General features: G+C 35.2%; 1 long non-coding RNA gene across 1 annotated transcript; it reads left to right on the forward strand.

Moving 5' to 3' along the window:
- Positions 1-1,713: 1,713 nt before the first annotated feature.
- LOC144372800 (uncharacterized) lies at positions 1,714-6,534 on the forward strand. Its single transcript, XR_013432677.1, has 2 exons — positions 1,714-4,689; positions 5,603-6,534. It is a non-coding gene; the product is annotated as an uncharacterized LOC144372800 (long non-coding RNA).
- The last annotated feature ends 6,725 nt before the right edge of the window (positions 6,535-13,259 follow it).

A 13,259-nucleotide genomic window follows, 5' to 3' on the forward strand; every position in this document is an offset into this window, starting at 1 on the left:
CAAAGAGAGTTTTTCATATAATTTCTTTGTTATATTCAAATTTTATTTAAAGTACTATATTTATAATTTCAGAATAATTTTTAAAATAGTGGGCATTTATTTTATATGAAGCCTGTACTTTTTTTCTTAACCTCAGTTTTTGTGTCATACCTTGTGACTTCCAGATAGGTATTATTTAGTAATGAAGCTATAATTGTGATTTTGATAAAATAATTTTACATGAAATCTCTGAAAAAAATGTAAATTCTGACTCTTATTTTTGTTTACCGGCCAAATTTATTAACCTATGAGGATCACCAATTACATTGATCTTAACCCAACATTAAAATTGATATATACAAAACAGCTATTGTTTTTCTACCACATGGTATTCATGAGTTTTATTCTTAAGAGTTAAACTTCACAAAACTATACTTAATTCGCACCTGTATTTTATAAGGAAAAAATTGTTGTTGTCCCAAATGTGGTTATTTGTTTATTTCTGTGATATTTATGATATAAAGTAATGGATTTCAAATGTATCCAGTGACTAGTTGAGCATTTATTTCCTAGTTAACTGATTGTAAAAAGGATCATAGGTAAGGTGGTAGGCTGTCTTTTTAAATTAATTGGGAAAAAAAGCGAGCATTGTACACTTTTCAATAAAAGCTTTGTTTTCTAGTCTTTGCTAATAGGTAAAATGGCATTTTCTGTTTAATTTGCATTCTTTGATTGCTGGTAAAGCTGAACTTCTCTTTATTCGCTTGTTAGCTGTGTGGATTTTACCTACACTTGCCAATTTTATGAAATAAAAATAGAGGATTTGCTATTATAAATGTGAATTTCAGATAAATAACAAATAATATTTTTAAAGGTGTCATGCAATATAGGGGATCTACTTATGCTTGAACAAAAGTCAGTGTCTATCTGAATTTCAAATTTAATTGGGCATACTGAATTTTCTTGTAATGCTCATTTTTTTAATATATTAATTTTTAGTTTTCCATGGAACTTTATTTTATTTACTTATGTGTGTTGCTGATAATTGAACACAGTGCCTTACACATAAACTCTACCAATAAGCTACAAGCCCAGCCCATGGAAAAATCATTCTACTTTCTGGTTTTTATCAAATTTTCAGTTATAATTCCTGTTTTCGTAAGAGGACTTTGCATAAACTGAATATTAGTTCTTTGTCTTTTTTGGATGTTTCAAACAAATGCTTCTGGTGTTTTCTGTCTTTTAACTTCATATTGTCCTTTGTTGAAAAAAAAACAAGTCCATAATTTCAACAGAGTCGGTTTAATCAAAATTTCCCCATGATGCTTAGATTTTTATTTTATTTAAAAATTTTCATCATTTACAGTTTCAAATATATTATTCTGTCTTTTCTTTTATTTGTCTTATAGCATATATAGTCTATTTGGTTTTATTTCATGGGAAGAGAATTGGTGGCTCCACATTTAAAATGGCTACATTTATGATGGTTTGATTCAAGGATTTTTTAATCTTGAAAGCAATATATATTCAGTAGGACAGTATTTCAGATTTTGAATTTAATCTTTTGTTACACTAGTTATATGCAGCATAATATTTGTTTGTAAAAGAAATTAGATCCAGCGGTTAGCTATCACTGAGCTACATTTCCAGATCTTTTTGAGACAGGCTCTTGCAAAACTACACAATTTGACTTGCAACTTACAGTCCTCCTGCCTCAGCTTTGTAAGGAGCTGAGATTACAGGCAAGTGCCATCATGCCTGCAGGATCTTCTTTTTTCATGCTGAACAATAGTAGGGAACTGAAGATCCCAGATCATAAATCCACCATGAAGATAAATGACTGGTACTCTGTTTTGTGCTGCTAAGCTGTGAGGTTTGGTAGAACAGATATAATAAACATATACCTGAATTTTATTTTATATTATAATTGTTTTGAGATGTAACCAACTTAAGTTGAGGACGATTTTTATTAGGGATGAGGTTAGAGAGATCATGGGAGGAACAGAAATGGGAAGACTTGTAAGCCATGGTGAGGACTTTGGTTTTTACACGAAGTGAATAGGAGGATTTTCAACAGAGGTGTCCTAATCTGAAAAATGTTTTTAAAAAGAAGCTTTCTGATGACTATTGAGGAAGGATTGTATGAGGGTATGGCTAATTCTAATTAGAGACAGCTAATACTTCTCCATTATCCACTTCCTCCTTCTTTATTTCTAGAATGAGATCCCTGTGGTTTAGATGGCAGCATGGCTATCGGTTAGACAATCTAGATTTCATCATCTTCTAATGTTAGTATTGGTGGTGTGGTTAGGTTTAGGCCAGTTATATATGAAGAGCAGTGAAATATGCAACTTCTGAATTATCTTTTTAAAAGTCCTTGTCCTTGATTTTTTGCGTCCATCTTCTTTTCCCTTCCACTTACTCTAATGGCAACTGCCTTGAACTTATATGGAATTCCTTTCATGAGGGTATCAGCCCCAGAAAACCTTGTGGAGAAAACCAGTACTGCTTGCTCTCCCAGCAGCCACCTGTGTAGCTCCATGTTGTTTCATGAAAAAGAATACATTTTTTTCTTCTTTGAGCCAATGTATTTTGGTATCACTTCATTAAAAATATTTAACCAATATTCTATAAAATACCAAAATTGAGTACCTGAAGTGGGGTATTTTATAATAATAAATTTAAAAGGCGTGATACATGCTAAATCATTGGCTGAAATATTTTAAAAAAAGTTATAAGCTAAAAAAATTCAGTGACACTCAATTATACAGTGGTACAATATTTGGTGAAAATACCACCTCTGATAATATTTATATGGCATCAATTTCTCTATCCTGTCTATACCTCCAGGGAAGTAGTTAGAATCAGATTGCTAATATAGTGATTACTACTTGTTTCTTTAACAGTTACTACAAGAGGGCATCAAAGAACAAGCAAGTTAGTTTGTATTTAGAGTTCAAAGTGTGTCTGTAGTTTATAACTATTGGATATTCTTTTTCTCCATTGTTTGTGGTCTAAACTGTCAGGTGGAGCATTAGGGCGGTTGAAAAACATTGCTCCTGTGTGCCAAACAGTGATGATTAAAGTACTCATTCTCAAAAACCTCCTGCTATATTTTCTTGGCTCAACTGTGGAAGCTAGCCCAGGCAAGAATCAAATTAAGTATTTGCTTTTTTACCTGAACTAGTCAGTTGAATTAAATAAAAGCTACAGTTTGAAATATAGTCTTATTTCCCTGTAAAGTAAATGCTTATTTTTTTTTACCCATGATATCTTAGCTGTGGCTCTCTTCTATGTCCTCTCTCACACCCAAGATTTAAGCTGAAGAAATATTGCCATGTGTGTGTGTGTGTGGGGGGTACATTGCCATTTTTGTGACAGAGGAAAAAAGAAATGGCAGAACCAGCTTCTTGGAAGTGACATTACATTTGTTTATATTTTACTGGCCAAAGCAAAGCAAGTAAGTAACTGAGTCTGAAATCACTCAGGTAATCAGGATCATCTCAAGTCGTTGATGTCATTGGGGTGAAAGATCCTCTTGGTATGAATCAGATGACTTCAAGGAACTTAGTTGTAAATAAAGAGAGAGAGGGTTAGATCTTCCACTGGTGTCAGAAAAAAAAACAGAGTTGACAAGTTTAATATCCATGACAAACAAAATGTTTAGTTGTGATTACTTTCTTGTGGCACTGACAGAAAACAAATAGATCTATTAGGTTTTTTAAAGGATTTTGTTGTCCAAAATCAAAAAAGTTTGACTTGCAAAAACCTGTGGTGTTTTGATGTTGCTTGACACTTAAGTAGTTGAGTAACTCTTAGTCCCAAATATACACCAGCAAGAAGTATACAATTAGATCTTTGCTTCCTTGTTGAAGCACATTCTCTTCTGTGTCCACTTCATATATAGACAGAAAACATTTTGGAAAAGAAAAAATCTTCCAGAGGCCAAGACAGGGCTCCCACCATCAAATGGATAAAAAAAAAAATTTCTTTCAGAGAACAGAACCTTAATTTAACCAAGAAACATTTTATTTTGGAGCATGAGTTCTTTGCAGTTCTTTTCCAACAGAATTTCATTATTGATAAAATAGGTGTTTGGAATTCTTTTCAGAATAAACACTTAATTGTATTTGACCATTGAATATTAGGCGTGATGGTGATAATATATAGCAAAGATTAGTTATCTGTTAGTTATAGGTCACTAATAGGGAAGAAGCCACATGGTACCTGTTGAAGTGGGTTGTCATCATCCAGAGATCCTAGACTTTGAACAAATTCCAGAAATTGAGTGGAACTTTCAATTAACTCTTGAGAAAGGAGATTTCTCTTGTATACTGGGAAGAAGACATACTTGCAACTCTGATATTTAGCTACGTATATAGTCTCTATATAAAAAGAAACTATATCTCAGGTTTCTTATTGCTAGATAAAGTCACTAAACCAGTTTCTAAGTTTGGGCAGTGAGGTGAGAGTGAAGGTGATGTGTGATGCTACTCTTAAACACATTTGTATTACAAAAGCTGTTTGTCTGTCATACTCTTTTACCCATTCACTTTCCTACCCATGAATTGTTGGTGAGCTAGGGACAAGAGAAGTGCCACAAGAAAAGCTATAAAGAGCCCACTGGATGACCTGGCATTGGAAGACCTTGCAGAGATGAGCTGTCTACCTCCCCTGAACCATTTGCATGACCCTGTACTCTCTGTAAAGGTAAATTTACTATCTAGCTATCTATCTATCTACTTATTTATTTATTTTTAGTCATTGTATTTTTGGTCTTGTTTTATAGCATTTTAGCCTATATTTTAATGAATACAGATGGCAGTGCTCTAAGTAATAAATACACATAGCAAGTTAGATTTGGAATTATTTTTATGTTTTTTTTTCAGTTGAATTTTTTTATTTTTACTTTTCTTTTGGAGATGGGTGTTGGGGATATGCCAGGAATTGAATCCTTGACATTTGACCTCTGAGCCACATCCCCAGCCCTATTTTTATATTTTATTTAGAGACAGGGTCTCACTGAGTTGCTTAGTATATCACTTTTGCTGAGGTTGGCTTTGAACATGCAATCCTACTGCTTTATTCTCCTGAGATGCTGGGATTACAAGTGTGCATCACTATGCCTGGCAATGTATTAAGCATGGTTAAAGATTGATATCCCAAATACATGAAGAGTTCCCTGAAACTTAATTATGTAAAAATATTAAAGTCCAGTGTTGGGGTCTTGACTCAGTGGTAGAGCACTCACCTTGCATGTGCGAGACCCTGGGTTAGATCATCTGCACCACATTAGAAAAAAATAAATAACTGAATTAAAGATATTGTGTCTGACTATAAATAAAAATTTAAAAGTTCAGTGCATAAGTGAGGAGAGTATTTTAGTAGTTAACTAGTACAGTAAAATGTGGGAATATTTCCATAATTTTCCCCATAACTGGGAAATCAAATAAATGCATTTTAAATCAACCTTGAGTTACCACTTCCATTCTCTCAAAGTACTTAAAATAATTCCATATTCTTGCGAGTTTTAAAGGAAAGGAGCCCATTCATACTTTTTTGTTTGTCATGCTTTATCTATTTTTAATCACTGCTTTTCTTTAAATATTTTGTGTGATTTCAGACTCTGGTACCTCATAAGTATTTACCCATTACCACCTGGTCTCCTGTCAGATCTTCACACTTTCAGAGCTGCAGTGAGAAGCTGGGAGCATTCCCCCCAACTCAGCACTGGTGAGCACCCTGCACTGTGGGCATTGGCATATGAGTCAGTCCTTGTCACTGGAAAGTGGGTCTTGAGGTTTGGGATGGTCAGATCTTCCAGTAGGTTGTGGCACCCATTAACTGTTAGATGACTGTTGTCCTAAATCATTGAATTTTGATGAATGTTTTAATGAACTACAGCATGTTGGTTGTTGAAATAACATGATTATTGGAGGTATGAGTTTGGCAAATTTTTGTAATTAGTACAAAATGTTATTTTTACTGTAATTTTAACTGTACTTGAAAAGTAATATGCATAAAATGAGCTTCTTTAAACTTTTAAGACTGTTGATATACTTCTCAAATTTACTGTTGTCTTTATGACAAAATATGTAATTTTAAAAAATCAACTGAGGTCTGGGGATATATCTCAGTTGGTACAGTGCTTGCCTCACATGCACAAGGTCTGTGTTCAATCCCCAGCAGCACCATAAATAAATAAATAAATAAATAAATAAATAAATAAATAAATAAACAAACAAACAAATAATCAACTGACAAACTTGACTTCTACCTCCTCCATCACAAAATTACTCTGGGCTTCCTGTACATTTATGTTTTCTAACATGTAGCAGTATGGGCCTCCATATTTTTGTGAACTTTTAAGGTTAATTGTGTTTATGTGAGTGGAATTAGGTCCTCAAGCATATTTGAAATTACACTGTATCTTGATGCATATAGCTTGAGATATTTTATTTTCTAAATAATTGTATCTTATGAGTACATAGAGCTTCATTTTTACTTTACAAATGTGTTCCCATTACCAGCAATAAACTCTATAGTTTCTAATGATGTCAAATATAATTGGTAATTGATTTCTTAAACATATTTTGAGTCTTTATCATCTTTCTGTGACCAATATAGAGAATTTCTGTAGACAAACTCTTGTTCATTAGGGAAGAGAGACAAATCCAGAGGCACTTTATATTGTTCCATAAGTGCCATGAGCATGTGATGAACAAAATGTAAAGGAAGGCAGGGGAGAGAAGAAGTTCTTTTTTTTTTCTTTTTTTACCAAAGGAGTCCAGGTATATGCAAGATTCTTCACTAGTGAACCCTTCAGCCGGACTTCAGAAAATGGACAAAAATTTTTGCCAGGAGGAATGGATAAAAAAAGCATGAACAGAAAGGCAGAGGTATAGAAGTAAAGGATATGTGGATAAGCCACTGAAAGATGTTAGGTATATAACATGATCAGGTTTGTTCTTTTGAAAGAAACTTGAGGACAATGTGGAGAATGATTATAACAAGAAGACAAGAGAAAAGTGATTCTTAAACTCTTATGTTTTTTTTTTTGTTGTTGAATGCTTTTCCATGTAACAGTTAAGTAAGCATTCTCATATTTTAGAATGCAACATAGGTAAAAACAAACTGTATTATACACAGTTCTAGCCAGTCAACTTTGTGATCTTACTATAGCTGTACATAAGAGTGTCTCTTCTGATATTCTGAGTAAGAACCAGTGGACTAAAGAAGGAGATCAGCTAAGAGGCCGTTGTGGTGTTCCTCTATATTTGGCTGTGTAGACTTGGTGTCAGAGTTGATGTATAGGGGTAGGGATAGAAGGAATTACAGACCAGTGTTTCTCAAATTTTTATGTGTATATTAATATCCTGGTAATTAAAAGATACGTTCTGATGCAGATGCAGAAGGGCAAGGCCTGAGATTTAGAATTGGATAGGTTCACAGTGATGTCAATACTCTTTGTCCATGTACTATGTTTAAATAGCTACAGTAAAATAACTTGACTGTGAAGCTCCAATGACTTTATGATGATGTCATCATTTGAAATGGGGAACACAAGATAAAAGAAAGGGGAGAATTCAAGGAATTTGTGTCTTTGTGGAACATTCAGGTAAAAAAAATGTTATTGATAAACTGGAAATTTGGATATTATGGATAAGGGGGAAAGTGAAACCTAGAGATAAAAAATTGTAAATCAGCATTTTATACCTGATAGTTAAGGCTGTGAGAATCAAGGAAATTACCTGCAAGAAAGAGGTGAAATAAAATATTTTAAAATGTACTAATTTAAGAATTTAACTGAATCATAGAATTTTTAAAAACTTTTTTTTTGTTTTTAGTTGTAGACAGAAAAAATACCTATATTTATTTATTTTATGTGATGCTGAGAATCAAACCCAGTGCCTCATACATGCTAAGCAAGTGCTCTACACAGAGTTACAACCCCAGCCCCTATTTACTTTATTCCATTGACCAGCAATTGGGAAGAAATTAGAGAGCTTCCATTCTTGGAGTAAATTTAGGAATAAGATAGTTGCCTTTGGCATACAGCCTTCTTCTTTGGTAATGACCATAGATGAAGTTAAATATTTCGTAGATCACTTTAAGAATGCCTTGAAATATTCTTTCTTCTAAAACACTGTTCGTATGAATATACATATTAAACATCTTCAGTATGCCAGGCATTCTTTTCTAAGCTCTGGTATAAAAAATAGCAAATGAAATGAATCCAAGATACAGTGGCATTTATGAGGAGATAGACAAAAGTAATTATAATACAGTATGGTAAATGCTGTGATAGGGAAGTGAATGTAGGGTGATACTCTAGCACCTACATCAGGAGCACATGACTTAGTGGAAGACTTGGAATGACCTTCCTGAGGAAGTAGCATTTAAACTGAGACCAAAAGCCTGAGTGGAGGTGACCTAAAAAAGAGAAAAAGATGGACATGCAAGCAATGTCAGAGGGGAAAAATCCCCATAGGTTGGTGGAGTTCAGTATATCTGACCCAGCGATATGTAGGGTGAGATTGATAGGAGGTGATCTTGGAGAAGTAAAAAGAGTTTATACTAGGCAGTGACTCCTGGAACTTGTGATGAGGACAGAAAATGATGTAGAAAGATATACTGTTATTCTGCCTTGGTGTAGTTAAAATGGTAGTCTTATGCTTATGGTATGGGCTTCAAAACCTGTATTATAATTTAACTTTCAAAAAAAATTTAACAATTTGGGAAGTGCTTGAATAAAAGCATAACTTTAGTGTTTTTGGGTATCGATGCTTAAATGTGCCTTTACTGGTATTTTTTAAATGAGGCTACAGTGTTGATTTTCTCACTTTCTGAAATCAAATGTATCATTTCACACATGTAGTTGAATTTTATTTTCTGGACCAGATTTATAAACTATAAGAAAATAAATAAATAAATATTTATAAATTGTTTGGTTTTCAAAATGTTCCTAAGAGTTAAGGATTCCCTCTGTAAACTATATTATAAGATATCCTATATACCAGCAAAGTATAAAAAATGAAGTTTACATAATTATAATTAATAGAATGTAAAAGGTAGTAGAATGAAACAGACATTATCAGTGTATGTGTACATGTGACTACATGACCAATATGATTCTGCAACATGTGCACTCAGAAAAATGAGAAATTATATCCCATCAATGTATGATATATCAAAGTGCATAAATGCATTCTACTGTGATGTATAGCTAATTGAAACAAAAATAAATTAAAAAATGAAATATAAATTTCGGGACTGTTCCAGAAAGTACATCAAAAAAAAAATCTATGCATAAGAATTCCAAAGTTTGATTATCTCTTCTCAAAAAAGTAAAGCATAATCTGTACTCCTTAAATATGGGCTATCTCTACACAGTGGAAAGGAGAAAAACAGAAGAGCCTTACTCTAGAACACCTCACCATCACTACCTTAGTCAGGTGACTAAAGTTAGCATCAAGAGTAATTATCTTTATAGTGTGAACACCCACAATAAGATTCTGAGAAGAGTGCTTTACTTTTGTAGTCTTCCTCATCCACACATGTAACACCAGTCTAATCATGACAACAATGACAGAAACATTTCAACTGAGAGACATTCAGAACTTTCAACCTCATAAAACAAGATGTCCTAGATCAATTAGATTTGACATTAACAAATAACATCAATCATAATTTTCCCACTATTAGGGCTAGACAAGGTTTTAGAAAAGAAAAAAAGATTAGTAGAACAAGAACAAGGTATAGCAGCACCAATTCAAATAGATCAAGAGATAAATAAACATGGATTGGATTTTCAGAAGGGATCACTGAGACAATAAAAATTACTTGGAAATCAGAAAGACCAGTATGGTTTCCTTAGTGGCCCCTGACTAAAGAAAAGATACAAGAAGCCCATGATCTGGTCAAACAACAATTAGCAGAGGGACATATACATTTTCCATATCTCCAAATAATATTCCCATTTTTGTCATTAAAAAGAAATTTGGTAAATGGAGATTATTGCAAGATTTAAGAGCCATTAATAATGAGATGGTTATTATGGGACCTGCTCAATTGGGGATTTCCCAATTGTCTGCTTTCCCCAAAACCTGGTATGTTTTAGCTATAGATATTAAAGATTTTTGTTTTTTCAATTCTAATTCATTCTAAGGATAGTCCAAGTTTTGCATTTACTATCCCTGCACTGAATCATGAAGGTCCTGATCAGAGATATAAATGGAAAGTACTACCACAAGGGATGGCTAACAGCCCAACTATGCATCAAATTTATGTTAACAAAGCAATCCAGCCACTTAGAAATCAAAATCCTAAACTACAAATTTTTCACTATATGGATGATTTATTGTTAGCACACAAAGATAAAAACAGATTGCTAGAATGTTATGCCACTCTTACAAACTCATTAAAAATTATAATCTAGAGATAGCAATAGATAAAGTACAATTAAATTTTCCAATTAATTATTTAGGAGTTCTATGATCCTCAAACATGGTCCATCCCCCCAAAATTCAATACTAGTAGGTCAACTCAAATAACTTAATGACTTTCAAAAGTTATTAGGAGACATAAATTGGGTAACGCCTTATCTAGGCATACCAACAGGAGAGTTGAAACCTTTATTTGATATCCTAAAAAATCCATCAGATCCAAATTCATATATACTAGATACCAGCCATTCAGCCCATAGTGTGGTGTGATTCACTGCCTTCATGCTGACTTATTTGGCCAATGGCATAGGCACCGTGGGACTCACATAGCCATGTGCCCTCAGCAACTTTCACTCTTGTGGAAATTGTACTTCCCATCCTATAGAACAGCAGTGCCTTTGGGGACCTAGCCAAAGGTCTTGAACACATTTAACACTTGATGGAGGTAATTGAGCTCATCCACAAGTACTGGTTCAATGTGTTTCTTCTAAGTCAGCCTCCATTTCTCACTGTATTAGTGAGATTTGTTTCCCATCAAACAGAGGAAGGACATTGCCCTCCTTCCGGCACATGAGACACAAAAGACTCTCACTTTTCAAAAATCTTTAATAATGTAACAAATCTATGGGCTCTGACCTCTATGTAATTATCTTATGCTCTAGGTTAGTTCCCTTTACTACTACCTCTGGTAGCTGAAGCTATCTCCTTCAGTGATAAGTGGTTACAACTGAGAAGCCAGAGGAGACACATTGAAATAGTTCACCCCATGGGACAGTGTCTGAAGGGATTAAAAGTGGATAGGCCTTTCAGGAGACTTAAGAAAGAGTTAGGTGGCAGAGTAGTCCAGCATGTGAGGTTGGTTTGACATTCAGAGGGGTGGGGCAGAGGGTATCTCCAGAAAGACCATTGGAATGGGTATGTGGTCTGTTGATTTGGCATTGGGTTAACTAGGGGATGCTGTGCAGCCACCAAAGCAAGTTGCAGGAGAAAAGGGTCCTCTGCCTTGGGGCTGCTAACTCTGAAGGCATAACATCTGTCTTTATGGGAATTCCTGCTCCCACATAATATCTGAAATGTGGACTTTAATCTCAGCATTGGCAACAGCCCTGGGAGGGCCTGTCTTGATGGCCGCAGTCATTCCATATCTGCGTTGTTTGTTGACCCAGTATAGGAATGGGCTGTAAGTGAATGTTGCAGATTTCATCACCTCCACCCACTGCTGGGCACGCTCCTCCCTCTGCAGCTTCTTCCTCCAGTGTAGAAACACCATGCATCCACCAATTATCAGAATGTCCAGCCCCAGCCATACAAAGTACAATGGGACCCACACTGAGGCAGTAAAAAAAAAAAAAAAAAGAAAAGAGATAAGTTGTCTGACAGCTGTAGCTTGAGACCTGAACTGATTCTAATTCCTCTCCTTGATTTGGCTCAGTCATCCATTTATTCTTTCCCTCCCTCTTGCAAGACTTGCCACATTGTATTCTGATAGAGTTCAAGCTATTTTGGCAGGAAGTTGAGAGTCCACTTTGGCCTTTGAAAGATGAGGAACACTAGGTGGAACAGGGGCCATGACTTATGCGGACTCTTTCAGAACTTCCAGCTCCCAGTCCGGGACCCATGCCGTTTTTCAGACTGAGAAGTCTCACTAAGGGCAAGGTCCTTGAGGACGTCAAAGCTCCCCACTTGACAAAGACTCCCATGTATCTTTTATATTTGGGCAGAATGTTGTCTGTCTTCGAGGAGTCCTCCCTTTTCTGGTGGAGTCTATCTATGAACTGCTTAGCACTTTATGGAGGCAACCACCACCCCATGCCTACAAAGGTTATTCCCCTACTCTCTAAGGATGAGAGGGGCACTTACAACCAGGAATGTCCAGGTCCTCCATTGGGGAATCCATCATTTTGAGGCTTGAGGAGTCCATTCGTATGAGGCTTGTTACCAGGACTGTGGCTCTGGACAGAATGAACTCACCCACTCCTCGCTCCACCAATGGGAGTCTTCAGAAGGCCCCCAGCCCCAATATTTCTTCAAGATGAGGTCACTGGGTTCTGAGCACTGAGAATTCCAGGAGTGGCTGTTGTGGAGTGGGTGACAGTTAATGGAAGGAAGTGACTCCATCTTGTGACATGTCATGAGCATTTTTGTCTTCCCTCAATGAATGGTCCCAACACAGAATTGTCTGTTTCCAACTTCATAAGGGATACTCACAGAACAGCCCCCAGGAAAGGGCCTTTACACCCTCAGGATCTTATAGTAATATTGTGAAGCATTAACACGGAGAACTAATAGATATTCCTAAAGAATAGATATTTAAAAGACTCTGTTAGGTGAGAAATCTATGTCTCTGAGCATACAGATTTTTTTTTTAAATTATTTAATTAATTATTAATTTACTTTTTTATTTGTTTTACTTAGTTACACATGACAGTACAATGATCTTAACATATCATACATTTTTATCAGATGGGATATATTTTCTCATTTTTCTGAGTATACAGGTTGCAGAATCACATGATCAAGCATGGGCTGGAGATATAGCTCAGTTGGTAGAGTTCTTGCCTCCAATGTAAAAGGCCCTGGGTTCAGTCCCCTGCACCACCAAAATAAATATTAATCATTATTTTATACTTGGTGCTGATCATCAAAACCAGGACCTCATACATGACAGCCAGCATTCTACCAGTGAGCCAGAACTCCAGTTCCTTATATAGCTTTTCATATACTATTCCTCTGCTTATTGAAGATCTGTTTCAATGTGCAAAAGAAAAAAAATATTTTGTTTCCTACAAGAATTAGAGCCAGAATAAAGCTGTGGGGAGGGTTTTTTATTGTAGG

The sequence above is a fragment of the Ictidomys tridecemlineatus genome, unplaced genomic scaffold (genome assembly GCF_052094955.1).
Source record: "Ictidomys tridecemlineatus isolate mIctTri1 unplaced genomic scaffold, mIctTri1.hap1 Scaffold_163, whole genome shotgun sequence".
Taxonomy (NCBI): domain Eukaryota; kingdom Metazoa; phylum Chordata; class Mammalia; order Rodentia; family Sciuridae; genus Ictidomys; species Ictidomys tridecemlineatus.